Source organism: Hylobates moloch, unplaced genomic scaffold, assembly GCF_009828535.3.
Source record: "Hylobates moloch isolate HMO894 unplaced genomic scaffold, HMol_V3 SCAFFOLD_8, whole genome shotgun sequence".
In the NCBI taxonomy this organism is placed as follows: domain Eukaryota; kingdom Metazoa; phylum Chordata; class Mammalia; order Primates; family Hylobatidae; genus Hylobates; species Hylobates moloch.
In genome coordinates, this window is record NW_026652283.1 from 87,931,483 (window position 1) to 87,947,789 (window position 16,307).

The following is a 16,307-nucleotide window of genomic DNA, read 5'->3' on the forward strand; positions in this document are numbered from 1 at the left end:
GGACATGATCTCATTCCTTTTGATGGCTGCATAGTATTACATGGTGTATATGTACCACATTCTCTTTATCCAGTCTATCATTGATAGGCCATTTAAGTTGAATTCATGTCTTTGCTATTGTGCATGGCGCTGCAGTGAACATACACGTGCATGTATCTTTATAACAGAATGATTTCTATTGCTTTAGGTATATACCCACTAATAGGATTGCTGGGTTAAATGGTATTTCTGCCTCTAGGTCTTTGAGGAATTGCTACGCTGTCTTCCGCAGTGGGTTGAACTAATTTCTACTCCCACCAACAGTATAAAAGCATTCCTTTTTCTCCACAACCTCACCAGCATTGTTGTTTTTTGACTTTTTAATAATAGCCATTCTGACTGGCATGAGATGGTACCTCATTGTGGTTTCGATTTGCATTTCTCTAATGATCAGTGATGTTGAGCTTTTTTTCATGCTTGTTGGCTGTATATATGCCTTCTTTTGAGAAGTGTCTGTTCATATCCTTTGCCCACTTTTTAATGGGGTTTTTTGCCTGTAAATGTTTAAGTTCCTTGTAGGTGTTGGGTATTAGACCTTTGTCAGATGGATAGATTGAAAAAATTTTCTCCCATTCTGTAGGTTGTCTGTTCACTCTAATGAGAGTTTCTTTTGCTCTGCAGAAGCTCTTTAGTTTAATTATATCTTATTTGTCAATTTTTGCTTTTATTGCAACTGCTTTTGGCATTTTCATCATGATATCTTTGCCCATGCCTGTGTCCTGAATGGTATTGCCTAGATTTTCTTCTAGGGTTTTTATAGTTTTGAGTTTTATGTTTAAGTCTCTACTCCATCTTGAATCGATTTTTGTATATGGATATCACCCGCCTTTATTTTAAAAAAGAAAATAAAAGCCTCTCCAGATCCACATTCCTGTCTAACTCTGCCCCATTTCCTTACCTGCCTCCCTAACAAAACTCCCTGGGAGAGTTGTCTAGACTCACTGTCTCCAGCTAGCTGAGCATCTGTACCCGCATCTCTTGCTGGTGACTAGTGAATGATCAGTTCTTAGTCCTTGGCTGACTTGGCCTTTGGCACAGCCATTGACTCCTGCTTCAGGAACACTCTCTCCCTTGGTTTCTGGGACACCCTACTCTCTTGCTTCTCCCGACACACCGACCATTCAGCTCAATCTCCGTGGCTGGTGTCTCTAAACGTTGCAGTGCTTGCCTGAAGATTGGGTCCTAAGACTGCTACTGCTCTCCCTCTGGGTTTGCTCCCTAGGGGAGCTCATTCAATTTCTAGCTTTTTCTATCATCTTTACAGTCGGGCCTCTGTATTTGTATCTTCAGCCCACCCAGAGCCTGAACTCAAGTCTGACGGAGTCAGCTGCATGCTCCACATCTTCACCCACTTGGCTCATTGGCACCTCAGGCTTCTCATGGCCTCCCCAGGCCTGCTCCTCCCTCACTCCTGTTCGCCTTAGTCATGGCAGCTTCAAGTTTCCCAAGTCAGACCTTGCATCAGCAAGTCCTGCTTCTTCAGTAGAGCGAACTCTGAGCAGAGGCCTGAAGGGAGTGAGGGAACAAGTCATCTCTAACTCTTCCCTCTCTCACACTCCACCCCATTTACCAACCCATTTTGTTGGCCCTGCTTTCAACGTATGTGAAGAATCTGATCATTTTTACCACCTCCACTGCTCTACCCAATCCGTCACCCCACACATGGCTTATTGTAACTGCCTTGTCTTCCTGCTTCCACCATTGCCCCTCACCCCTACCCCAGTTCATTCTCAACACAGCAGCCAGAGCCATCCTCTTAAAACCTAAGTAAGTTTATGGCATGCAAGCCGTGGACTGGCTGTCCATCTCGGAGTAAAATCCAGTTCTACCTCATCTTTGAGGCCCTTGCAGTCAGCCTCCACTACCTACACGTCTCACCTCCTCTCTGGCCACTTTTCTTCCTGCTCACTCCAGTCGTGATACACTTGCTGTTTCTGAGGCACACCAAGTATACTTGTACTCCCAGGCCTTTTTATGTGCTCTGCCCTCTTTCTGGAAGATGGTTCCACATAACTACATAGCTTCCTCCTTTCCTTCCTTCAGGTCTTTACTCACATGTCACCCTGTCAGAGAGGCCTTCCCTGACCAACCTGCAGGAACAGGCGCCCCTTTCTCTGCCTCTGCATCCTCTGCCTGCTGATTTAGCTTGCTTTATCCCCTTTACACTTATTGTCTTTTCTTATTGTGTTTTGCCTATTTGCTTGTTTATTTTCTGTTGTTTATCTGCCCCTCTGATACACAGGCACTGCATAGATAATGAATTTGTACATTCTTATCCTCATTGCTATATACCTAGCACCTATAATTGTACTAGGGATATGGTTTATTTAAATAAATGAGTAGTTTTTGTAAAGTATGCACCTGCTCCTCTATGGAATGGGCTTGAGCCACAATCTGTTCTGCAGAGCCCACTCCATTGTGGTGTGTTTGCCCTCCAATGTCCTGTAGCTAGAGATCATGTGAGGGGCAGGTGTAATGGTGAACAGCACAAGTTCTGGAGCCAAAGTTGCCAAGTTTGAACCTGCCTCCAGCACTTACGAGCACTCTGAACTTAGATAGGTTACTTAACCTGTCTGTGCCTCCAATTTCTTCATCTGTAGAATGGGCTTCTAATAGTTTTCTCTTTTTATACATGAGGCTATTGGGAGGACCAGATGAGTTATTTCTGTAAAAGCAGTTAGAACAGTGCCCAGCACACGATAGATGCTAAGTGTTAGTTGTAATATTTTTATTCATCTTTGGATCCTCCGTGACTCCTGCCACAGTAGGTTGAATTAAGTGAGCTTACATCAAATCTACATGTCTTCTTTTGGAGGTACAGTGTAAGCGGGAGGGGACGGCATCAGATTGGCAGGCAGCAGACCTATACCTATGCCTGAGCTGTTACCATTTCGTGAATGTGTTCGACAAACATGTTCTGAGCCCTACTCTGTGCTAGGCTCTGCACTGGGCGTGCGACAAATGGCAGTGAGCAAACACAGGTGACAGTCTCCAGTGCCAGGGATCTCTCAGCTCCACCCTGTTTAGCTGTGAGATCCTGGTGTCCCACTCTCAGAAACTGACACCACGGGAAGCAGACCACATGCAATCTATAATTACATCTTCTGGCTCCCACCCACTCTGAGGCTGTGGGGTGTTCCTGCCAGTCCAGCACTCCGGGGAGCATTCTCCCCCACACACCATGGACACATCCTCACAGGTGGATCGAGGCTGCTGACTTGGGCTGTCACTGATTCTCCCTACGATATCTTTCATAAGGAGGCAAGGTTTTCATGTTGAGTCTAGGTTGAAGTCTCCACTCTACACTGGGAAATCTGGGACAAGTTAGTTAACTGCCTTAAGTATTTATTTTCTTTATCAAAAGCTGGAGATTGTAACATCTTCATAGATTAGTGTGAAGATTGAATGTTTATCCAAATGTCCTGACATATTCCAAGTTTCTAGGGTGATTATTTCCTTTAATCTCCAAATAAAACAACTGCTTTACTCTGGGGTCCAACACCCTCCAGTGGTTGCAGAAGGTGCCTGAAAAGTGGAAAGGGCTCAGAGTCTAGATTCCACACCCCAAATTCTTGCTTGTGACTCACTATCCCACCTTTTGCCTTCCTCAGAGCATGGACCTGAGCCTCTCTATTTCACCTATTTCATGCGCAGGTGTGGGGAGCAGGTGTTTTCAACCTGCTGCCTGAACTGCTAGGCCTCATTCTGCCTTGCACCCCACTTCTCAGGCTTCCCTCTTCCCTTCACTCCTTTCCCTCCCTTGAAGCTGCTCTCCAGACACCTGGCCCTGATGGGCTTTGCCTGGTTTCAGCTTCCACTCTGATTCTGTCTTCCTTGTGAAACATCCTAACCAGAAGAACATCCATTTTCTTAGCAAAATTAAATCTTTAATTTTCTGATTGTACAGGTAACATATAACCTTTAGAGAAAACAAAGTATTACAGCAATGAGTGAAAATGTTAAAAATATATATATATATATCTTAGAAAAAGGAATCGTGCTGTACATGTCCCACAACTGCCTTTTTGCACTGGCTTGTGAGGCGTGGAATGTTTAGTCTGGTTAAGCTGCACTTAATAAGTAGTAAGGATATAGTTCCTGATGCTGTGATTTGGAATGCCACCATATCCTCAGACCTCTGTGAGTGATTGTATTAGAGAAGAACAGTCACTGGGAATTTGGAGACAGGAGAGACTATCAAGATAAAGGGCAAGAGATGATACACACCTGACAATGACAAATCAAATGCGTTCCTGCCAGGCAGCTTCAGGTCTCGTCTATGCGTCTGGCGTATCCCAAGGACTGCCACATCTCAATCTCATATTAATAGGACTTGATGTGTTTTGAGTGATCCTCTTTCCTTTATAGAAGCATGTAAAGTCACAGAAGAGCCAAAGAGCAGTTTGGCAGGGAGAACACAGGGGACAGGGCTTCTCTGTGGCAGCCTCAAATATGGAAACAAATTTAATTACAGGGGCTATGACCTATTTTCATCTCACCAAGGTCAGAATGATAAACAATTTAAATAAGTTATAATTTCATGATAGTTAGATATCTAGGTGCTTATCTGAAAGAGGCTGTGGGATATCCTTCAGGCTAGAAAAATGGTTTGCATAGAGTATTTGTTCTCAAGTTTTCTGTTTTGAATTTGATGGCATTTTTAAACTAGCTCTTTCACTTTAGCATATCCAGTAATGAAATAAACAAAGTGTAAAATATGAGACAGTGCTAGTTAAACATTTATACCAGCCCTACCCTGTCATTCCTTCAAACTATTAAAATGTAATGTTTTTATATGAAATCATTATAAATTTATAACAAGTCTAATCTGTGGTGATGCGCTATTCCATGGACTGTGAATTATTGTTCTAAATTTCGGTTGGCATATGCTTTCTCTGAGTGATGTGCTAGGATGATTAGTTCCGTGATGCAGTATAAGAATATATCTTCTAATTTGCATAAAACATGAGTGCTGATTATACAGTTTGATTTGAGACCTTCTAAAATATTTTTTCAAACAACAATCTTGACAGTCGGCTCTCTTACAATAAGAAAGTTGATTATGAATACTGCCCTGAAGACTTTCTATCCCCAAATCTCTATTAAGAATGTATCCATACAGGGAATTACTCTTTGAAAAGATCACTGAGTCTTCAAGGTGGGTACAATAATTGATCTGTAAGTAGAAGTTAGGTTTTGTAGGGCTTTTGACAAGCCCAAGATCATTTTTGGGTTTGGAGGCTGAGATTCAAGCCAGGATTATATCACTTTCCCAGGTCCAGTGTTAGATGTGGGTGGACCAAAAGCTACCATTCTAAGGTAATTGAGAGTATGGGAGTGCCATTCCACCTCAAAGCAGCTCTGTCTTTTGGGTCTTCCCTGAAAGTCATCATTAGTTTCTAAAATTTTACCACTAGAGATCTTTCTTTGGGTACAAGCACTCCTTAATAGACAGACACTCTTGAAAAGGTAATTGTCTTTACCCTTAGCACAGTTATTTTTGTTATTTTCCTGGCAAACGGGAGTTTTCTAGCTGCTTTCCAGTGTGGTAGAGAGCTGAGAGCAACTCCTTTAGAATTGATGAACAGGAACCTCGCAGCGCTTTGAGGCATATATGCAGAGAAGGGAAAGATAGCCATGACTAGAGGGAGGAGCATCCACAGATAGAGGTGAGGTCAGCAAGCCATTCTGGATTTCTGTAATAAAACAGAGGTGAAGTGTTCAACCTGGAGAAGACTGCACAGAGGTGCTCATCTGCAATTACATGTGTCTGTAATGAATACAGATTTGTAAAAACAAGTTATAATCTTGTAAACACAGCTTTAGTGGGCTTGCTTGAACCTAGCAGAGTTTGGTTGCCCCATCTCAGAGTGGGACCTCATTTCCTGATCTTCCAGGACCCTTTTGTAACCTGGCTTCTGTCAAGCTTCTGCTTGTCCCCAGCTTAAGAGCAGAAACTTAATAAAGAGTTCTCTACTGTGTCCTTACCTCAAAGAATCCCCAGTTTAACAGGTAAGAGACGTTACCATACATTGTTGTCATACAATGTTTGTAATTAAATGAGAAATATATGCAAATGTGTCCATAAATGAGTTAGCCTGTTTGAAAACCAGGTTCCACTGAAAAATCTGAAACAGCCAGAGAGGCTTGATTTATAGTGGATACAATCTATGGAAATTATGGGCAGTGACACTTGGGAAAGAAGCCCCTGCCACGTTATTCAAGACTTCAGTAAAAGCAGATTGGACTCCATGGTCTCGTAAGGCCCCTCCCCATGAGTTCATGATATCAGTACAGCCCCTGCTCAGCCACTGTGGACTGAGGGGAGAAGGCAGGGAGTGACAGAGTGGTCAGCAATGAACAAAGGATGGTCATCCTCTTATGTGGCTCACACTGGACTGCACATCCCAGCCTCCCTTGCATTCAGGTTCCACTAGTGATTTGTGAGGGCATATGTGTGACTTCTGGGTTGAATTTCCTTGGCAGGCAGTGGTGCCTTCTCAGCCCTCTCTCTGCATATTTGCCAGCTGCATGCAGAGGGCTCTGGGGTCCTCATGGGACAGTGGAGCCCCACATTGGAAGGAGCATGGGTCTCTGAGACACCAGATAGCAGGCCACCTTTGTGAATTGCATTGAATTGTCTATGAGAAGAAACAAGAAATAAACTTCTAAGGTGTTTAGTCACTGAGATTTGGGTGAAGGAAGGGATGGGGAGGCATCTGTTACTTCATCTAGCATTATTTTAACTAGTATAGTAGGTGTACCCTATAGAAGTAAGACCAGGAAAGTTATAAAGCAGCCTGTCTTTGTTTTGCTTTAGTAGTAGTAGTAGTAGTAGTAGTAGTAGTAGTAGTAGTAGTAGTAGTAATAGTAATTGTAATTATAATAATTATTATTATTATTTATTATTAGAGAAAGGGTCTTGCTCCATTACCCAGTCTGGAGTGCAGTGGCATAATCATAGCTGACTGTAACCTTGAACTCCTGGGCTCAAGTGATCCTCCTGCCTCATCCTACTGAGGACCTGGGACTACAGTCATGAGCTACCACACTCAGCTAATTTTTAAAAAAAATTTTGTAGAAATGGGTTCTCGCTATGTTGCCCAGGTTGGTCTTGAACTCTGGGGCTCCAGAAATCCTCTCCCCTTCCGAAAATGCTGAAATTACAGATATGAGCCACCACACCCAACCTACTTTAGTCATTATTGGCTTTATGTTAACATTCTGCTGCTCCAGATTGTTAAAATATGTTAATACAAATTTGCGTCAATATCACTGGCCCTCTGAATAGAGATTAATCTGGTCTGTAGTCGGTGAGGTAGGTCAATGCTTAGTGGAACCAGTTCTTTCTTGTTCCAGGAGTCAGTGGGAATCTGAATTCCAGAAAGGGTTCTAAGATGGGGAGACCCAGGAGCAATGGGTACCAAGCTTAACATTTCTACATAGTAGGCAGGAGACAATATCCTGGAACAGGCCAAAGTCAAATTGTTTCTTAGTTTTCCCCAAGTCCAGAAAGGAAGGCTACCACATACAGCTGGCTTTGAAAGCAAGTCCAGTAGAGTAAAAGCTGGGGAGGGGAAGGCAAGAGGCAGATTCTGAGGTCCATGGGTACCGTTCTGACACCCAATTGGGTAGAAGATGGTACTGCTCTCTTTTGCTTAAGATTTAAAAATGCATGTGCCCTGCTTTTTTTGTGAATTGGCCTTGTTTGACCTTGAAGGTTCACGCTTCCCTGTTAACCAGAACCTAGTTAGGCCCTCTGAATCATCTGCCTTCCTGTAAGCCAAGCACTCTCCTGTTTGGGCTTTGAGCTCTGCGGAGATGAGGCTGGGAACGTAGTGCAAGGGAGGAAGTTAAGCAAAGAGGATCTAAGCTGCTCTGCTGGGCAAATCGAAAGGTGACTGCCCTGGGAGGGGAAGTTAGTATGGTGTTTACTATTTTTGGCTGCTTCTTGGTGACCAGAGTTCTGATCATGGGATAGGACTGAGAGCATGAGGAGAAGCAGCTCATAACTGAAAGAGAGGGGTCCCAGCAATATGAAGGGAACAAGGAAGCAGTGGGTTGACAGGGGGCCCCCAGCAGTGGGATATGGCTAATTCCTCTATGAGAACATCAGAACTTGATGCAGAGATTTAAGTTTTCTTTTATGAATTGCAAATCCCTTCTGATGCTATCAGTAAATTCTGTAGTAAGTACTCATCAGTGGTGCCTTAAAGATAAAGGAAGGGGAAGCCGTGTGCACTCTTGTCAAGGACAGCGTAGGTGTATGTGGCCCTCACCATTCCTCTGACGCTACAATGATGGTTGTAGCATTTATGGAGGAGCAGGAAGGGGCACCAGTCATCCTCTAGTCCAGCTGGTAACCAGGAGCCAAGTCAGAGGAAGCCTGCGGTCGAGTGAAGAGTACGAGGCTATGGCCAGATAGCATAGGAACAGAGTGGAGACACTCCGAGCTCCTTCCTTCAAATACATTATAGCAGTGTTGCTCAACCTTTTTTTCACATGCACCTTAAGGAACCTTTTTTGACTTATTTTCCCTGACTACCTCTATCTATGCGATTTTAATATAGACTGTGGCTGTTTATATATTGTCCTTTGGCACAAACCACTGTAATATGTAAGCTTTAGTCCCACTTGCTGAACCAGTTTTCACCCATGTGGAAGCAGTATCACCCTGTTGAGAATGCAGTCCTAGAAGCAGATGACCTAGACAGGGGGAAGGTCAGATCTTCCACCCTGTGGATGGGATGACCATAGAAGTCCCTTGGGTGTCTGATGCTGGACACAGAAGACAAGATGGGAAAGGGAGCATCTTCTTCCCATCTTGCTTGGAGACTCACCAGGCATATAGATCTTCTCTGTGAGAAGATGGCTCCATCTGGAAAGACAGAAACTTGGATTTGTCCCAAGGAGAAAGCCTCATCTTTAAGCAGCCAGTGAGTCTCTTACAGCATTTTGGATAGGCCGGGGGTGGAGTGCTACAGTTTGTAGCTTGAATAAGAAGAGAAAGGATGAAGCAGTGCCCTCTCAAATACCAGCCACTGTGGAATCCCTGGAGGTTCTAATTTTCAGTATTTCAAAATGTACTCTGGAGAGATTGGCAGTTATGCCACTTTCCTTCTGCAGCATTTTTGTAAAATTCCTGGTGTATTCCTCAGAAACCAGCCTATGGGTTTTGTCCATCAGGTGCATGTTGTTGCAATCAAAGAGCTCCTGGTTTAACTTTTTGTGAAGAAGGAAACCCCATTAATGTCTGTCTCACATGCTCTGGCACTAGGCCATCCACTACCAATCCCACAGAAGTCATATTTCCCTCTGTGGTGAGTTAGCTTTGAGGAGAACCAAGGCCTTGAATTGCCAGCTTTTTCAGGGTGTATATCAAGTCATACTGCTGGATGTAAAGTTCTGTGCTACCCAGAAGTTTGCTGGCTTTCCAGAGAACGACTCTTACAAGACTTGACTTATCTTCCGTCCTACGTGCTCCAGTGTGGAGTGGAAAGGAAAGCCATTCTCAGAGCAGTCTGCCAGGGAGAAATTTATCACCTGACATGCTTAGAGGTTTTGTTTCAATTTCTGCCACATGAATGAGAGAAATCTTTTATTACAAGGTCCTATAGTCCCTTTTATTGATGCTTCTGAGACATCCCGTACTTTCATTCTAGAAGAGGTTGGTGGAAGCAATTGTCTTGTGAACGTCCCTGTGCTGGAAGAAGAGAACCTGAAGGTTGGTCTCCAGAAGGACAAAGCCTTGTTAATTTCTCTCCAAAAAGAAATCTGCACATTTCTGGCAACACCCGCTGACTCCTGTGAAGGCTACTCCTGCTCCTGTGTTAGGACGGATACTTGGATTTCTGTATCTCTTCTCTGATGACAGAGGCAGCCCCAGTGAGTCAGACCTTGCCAAACACAATGACACTTATGAAAGACAGTTAAGAGTAAACCATGAGTTTACTGCAAAGTCTAGATGATTCTGGAGTTGCTGGATACAAGTAACTTTGGTTATTATTAAAACACATCCACACACTCCTGGCTGTCAAACAGTAAACCACAATTTCATCTTCTTAGGCAAGCCCTCAAATTGTAGTTTTTTTTTTTTAAGCAGCATTACTTTTTGGTTTACATGCATAATAAACATTAAAAAGATAGCAAAAGATATATAATTCTTCATAAAGATTATTTCTGTTTATGTTAAGGTAATAAACTTCCAATGAAATAAAATTAGTTATATGAAAACCTTGTGTTTCTGTTTGTGTATGTTTTTCTGGAGAAGGGATCCATAACTTTTGTCCTACACTTAAAAAGGCTCATGACTCAAAATACAAGAACAACAAAATCAAAAGCAAAAGATCAAGAACATGCTGCCCCTCTGCTGGGAAGACAGAGACAGTTAAGTTAGGATTTTATAAGACTGTTTTTTCAACTTACACTTTTATTATCTTCTGAGGTTAAATATGAGAATGTTAAATATAATGAATAGCAAGTTTACATAAAATATGGAAAGGTCTGTTTGTGAATAAATGACTTTCACAAATCACATTTATCATAGTATTAAATTATAGAATATATATTGTGTTCCTGGAAAATATGCCAATGAAATAGCACAGAGAATTTATATTCATATTAATAATGGCAAGATGGACAAAATAATCTTCATCTTATTTTTCAGGAAGATATGTGTGGCCTTCATAGTGGTGCTATGGTGATATTTACTTTGTAGGGGAAAAATTATTTATAGAAAAATTAAGCTATTTCATTGAAAGTAGGAATAAAATACCTTGGATTCTGCATTTCATATAGCAAGACCCCTCCAAAGAGGAACTTACATGCCTTATATGTGTGGCCAGAACCCCAAGGGGAAATCAGAGTTTTATGTTTATATTTGACAAATGGACTGAGGGTGGAAAAGACACTATTTTTGTCCTACTTTGCCTTTTCTAGAGTTCACTTCTACAAGAGGGACAGGGATTTAGAAACTGTTTTTTATCACGACTACTCGTAGTAGTTCTGCTACCACTGCTACTCCTAAAGGTCTCTCTCATGCGTCTGCCCGTAAAATGTTGAGTATTGGTGCATGGAACAGTTTTATCCTGGTCCCTGAGGAAGACTCGGGCATAAGACTAGAGGGTAGAGAAGTTTAGCTTATGTCATTCCAAGTCAAATGGACCTAGAGGCCAGCTCTCCTGAACCAACCTAGGTTGTCAGGTTTCCTTAAGGATGTCCCTAGAAACCTGCTGTTTCTGAGCATATGTTATTCAGGAAACGCTGAATCACAAGTCTATTACTGGTCAAATCGCAAGAGTCTATGACTGCCTTCCAGGAGTTATACGAGATATGAATGGAAGGATAGATGGATATTTGTGGTGTGAGAAAAGTCAGCTCTATGAATGATAAATTGGGAATGGGGGCATATGGTGAATTCAGTAGGAGTTCAGCCTTCAACCTTATGTGACCTTTAGTATGGCCCGAGCCTAGAGATCCTCTGGTCTTCCAGATGTGCTCAGAATGCGTCACTTCAGACTGGAGGGCTTCACCAACCCCATTTCTGTTTGGACCAGGGTCTCAGAGGCTGACTTGGGGAAGAATAAACCACTAGCCCACAGCTTTATAAGGATGCTTTGGTTCCATGGGTCCCTTGGAGACCTGGTTCTAAGTGACATTACAGAAGACATTTACTTCTCTGGAGTCTCTGGGCTTTCGGAGTCTCCCAGAAGCTAAGAACTAAGGACTCTGGCCCACTCTGGCGAGGTGCAGCCAAACCCTGTTTGTTCATTTTTTACTAAATCAGATTATGTCAAATCTGATACGTCTGTAAATTCATAAATATGGAAGTTCTTTGGAAGTATGATGCGTTACGCAGATATAAAGGACTTCTGTTAACTTCTTTTGATTTTTCCTGCTATAAAACTAGTCATACTCAAAGAAGTCTTACATTTACTCGTGTTTTACTGGGGCTTAGTGTATGTGTTCAGTTATATTTATCTCTTTTGAAAAGTTCTTAGGCAGCATAAAGGGTGTGGGACTTTGGAGGCAGAAGGATTTTTAGCTGTTTGGGTCTCTCTGAGCTCACTCATCCTCTCTGGCCCTCATCCCTCCTCTGTAAAGCCAGGATAATAATAGGGGCATTTTAGAGTTGTTTTGAGAAAGAAATCAGTGTCAATAAAGCCCTTGCACAAACCCTGCACTTGGTGGGCACACACTAAATGACAGCCTTTACCTTGTTTTCCAGTACACCTTGTCCTAGACACCCAGAAATGCTGAACTGTGTTTGCTGGAGGTGAATGCTATGCCTGTGTCAAAACTTCATCCTTTCACACTTGAAATCTTATTCTTTTTGCCACCACTTGGTCCATGTACTTTTTTTTTTTTTTTTTTTTTTTTTTTGAGACAGAGTTACTTTTTTGCCTAGGCTGGAGTGCAACGGCATGATCTCAGCTCACTGCAACCTCCACCTCCTAGGTTCAAGCCGATTCTCCTGCCTCAGCCTCCCAAGCAGCTGGGACTACAGATGCATGCCACCACACCTGGCTAATTTTTGTATTTTTAGTAGAGACAGGGTTTCACCATATTGGCCAGGATGGTCTTGAACTCCTGACCTCAGGTGATCCACCTGCTTCAGGCTCCCAAAGTGCTGGGATTACAGGCATGAGCCACTGTGCCCAGTGGCCCATGTACTTTTTAAGCTTATTAAATCAGGAAATCTGCCTGCTTATATCTTCCTAATACCTTATTGCTCATGCAAGTAACAGGTACTGATGCTTCTTGTAAATAAAGCAATATACTAAGGGTTACCCTGCCCTCAGTGGGCCCAGAATAGATGACACGATGTGGGATAAGAAGTGGCCCATGCACAGAAGGAGAGTCTCCTTTTGTCTGAAGACACTATGGCGAGTTTCTTAGAGAAGGTGGTATCCGAGATGAGTTTGCAAACGTGTGCGTGATTTGATCATGCAGATGTGGCGGGAAGAGCATTCCAGATATGAGGAACCACGTGAGGATGAGTATGGTGGCAGGAAAGTGAGAACCATATATATATAAGAGAGGAAAGGAAGTGTTAGATAGGGTGTTGCATGCATGAAAGGGAAGAGGAGGAAGAAATGAAGTTGGCAAGACAAATCTGAACCTGATCTGGGAGAATCTTGACTATCTCATGATTTTTGAGAGCTGGAGCACAAAACATCTGTCTTGTTTACTTGCTGGAATGTTGTAGCCTGTCTGGTTTTGCTTTTTAGACTATGAACTTAATTTCCAACAAAAGAATTCTTTATTTTATGATTTTTTTTCCAAAAATGAAAAGACATTTCACATGCTAAAGACTTAAAAGCAATATACACATGACAAGTCTAGTTAGCACATGTCTAACTTTGGACTGAGTTGATTATTGGAATAAACTTTAAAGCTACTGCAATGCGCCTTTGAACTCAGCTAGAGCCGCAGTGACGGCACTTTAATTTAGTGCCTGCTTTATTCAGAAAAAGGTATAAATCTTTACTTGTGAATCCTATGTGGGTTTTTTTTTCCTGAATATTTGTTCCTATGTCTAAAAGGGGGGGATTCCAGTGACTAAATTCTGTAATTGGAGTTCTTTGAAGATAAATCCTGAGTAATGACTCCATGTATTGTAGATTATTTTTAAGCCATTAGAAAAGTTTGAAGCTCGTCAGCAAAAGCACTGAGTCTATAGGTGACCAAGCCCTCAAATCCAAATGACTGACTCATACCCTTGTCGTGTTAAATGCTTTATACTTAAGAATACTTGGAAAATGATTTTTAAAGGAATTATTTCAGAAAAAGAGAGCTCAAAGATAGAATATCTCTGCCTGCTGTCTTCTTTTTCAATTACTTTTACTTCAGACTTATTTTCCACAGCACACAAATGTATGTCTTATTAATTGTGCAGTTATTATGAAAAGTAGTTCCCAATGAAAATTAACATAAACCAAAAACTTGAAAATATTAAACTAAGTCTAAAAGAATTAAATGGCAGAATTCTTTCTCCATACCCCTTTCAGCCTCCCTCCTTCTGTCCCTTCCTCCTCATACCTGCCTTGGTCTGACTTACCTCTTGCTCTCCAGGCATTCCAGTCTGGGCACTGCTGGGAGCACTGAGCCAGCGCCGAGCTCACTTTCTGCAGAGAAGGGAAAGCAAGAACTGCAGTATGCCAAAAAGGATAGCATTGATATTATTGAAGAGGAAACCTAGGGTTCCTTGTGAGACAAATATGAGGAGACAATAAGAACTTCCAAAAAGCAGGTAAAATTAAGTCTCGGATGTTGCAATGTGGCCCAGCATGAGTGGTAGGTCGTGGAAGAGGTGAGAAGAAAAGACAGCCCCACAGAGCGTGTGCCAGGTTCTCAGTGCAGCTGGTGAACCGCTCAGTCAATGTTTACTGAGCACCTCATGAAAGCTCCGTACTGCCCTGCTGAAAGCCCAGCCAGCGGGTTCCGCCTGCCCTCAGATGAAGCCGGGAGTCTTGAGTGTGGCTTATGACGTCCTTCTTGACTTCTGCGTATTTCTTTGTTGTTACCTCTCATGCATCCTGTCCTTATACTCTGCACCCGCCTGTTCTGGCCCTATCAGTCTTCCTGCTTGGCTGTACCTTTGGGATCTTCCCTCTACCTAGAACAGCGTTATCTCCCAACACCACCCCCTGTCCTCACCTCCCCCCTGCAAATTCCTGCTCTGTATACAAGTCTTGGTTTATAGCCTTTACCTGCTGGGGGCAGATAATGTCTGTGCTACTCCCATTGTAACATTCATGACTTTGTTATGTATATTTTAAAATTTTACTTTTCTTCAACTTGTATTTTCATGTATACATGTGCAGGATGTGCAGGTTTTTTACATAGGTAAACATGTGCCATGGTGGTTTGCTGCATAGATCATCTTGTCACCTAGGTGTTAAGCCCAGCATCCATTAGCTGTTCTTCCTGATGCTCTCCTTCCCGCCACCCCCAACCTCCAACAGGCCCTACTGTGTGGTTCTCCACTATGTGTCCATATGTTCTCATCATTCAGCACCCACTTATAAGTGAGAATATGCGGTGTTTAGTTTTCTCTTCCTGCATTAGTTTTCTGAGGATAATGGCTTCCAACTCCATCCATGTCCTTGCAAAGGACATGATCTCATTCCTTTTTATGGCTGATAGTATTCTATTGTGTATATGTACCACATTTTCTTTATCCAGTCTATCATTCATGAGTATTAAGGTTGATTCCATGTCTTTGCTATTGTGAATAGTGCTGCAGTGAACATACACATGCATGTATCTTTATAACAGAATGATTTATATTCCTTTGAGTATATATCCAGTAATGGGATTGCTGGGTCAAATGGTATTTCTGCCTCTAGGTCTTTGAGGAATTGCCACGCTGTCACCCACAATGGTTGAACTAAATTACACTCCCACCAACAGTGTAAAAGCATTCCTTTCTCTCTGCAATCTCATCAGCATCTATTGTTTTTTGACTTTTTAATAATAGCCATGCTGACTGGCATAAGATGGTATCTCGTGGTTTTGATTTGCATTTCTCTAATGAACAATGATGTTGGGCTTTTTTTCATATTTGTTGGCTGCATGTATGTGTTCTTTTGAAAAGTGTCTGTTCATGTCCTTTGCCCACTTTTTAATGCAGTTTTTTTTTCTTGTAAACTTAAGTTCTTGTAGACTCTGGATATTAGACCTTTGTCAGATGGATAGATTGAAAAAATTTTTTCCCATTCTGTAGGTTGTCAGTTCACTGTGATTATAGTTTCTTTTTTTGTGCAGAAGCTCTTTAATTAGATCCCATTTGTCAATTTTTGCTTTTTTTTTTTTTTTTGAGACAAGAGTCTTGCTCTGTCACCCAGGATGGAGTGCAGTATCATGATCGTGGCTCACTGCAACCTTCGCCCCCCGAGTTTAAGCATTTCTCATGCCTCAGCCTCCTGAGTAGCTGGGACTACAGGTGTGTGCCACCATACCTGGCTAATTTTTTGTACTTTTAGTAGAGACACAGTTTTGCCATTTTGGCCAGGCTGGTCTCGAACTCCTGACCTCAAGTGATCTGCCCACCTCAGCTTCCAAAGTGCTGGGATTATAGGTGTGAGCCACCACACCTGGGCAATTTTTGCTTTTGTTGCAATTGCTTTTGGTGTATTCTTTTTTATTTTATTTTATTATTATTATACTTTAAGTTTTAGGGTACATGTGCACAATGTGCAGGTTTGTTACTTATGTTGAAGATGCCATGTTGGTGTGCTGCACCCATTAACTCGTCATTTAGCATT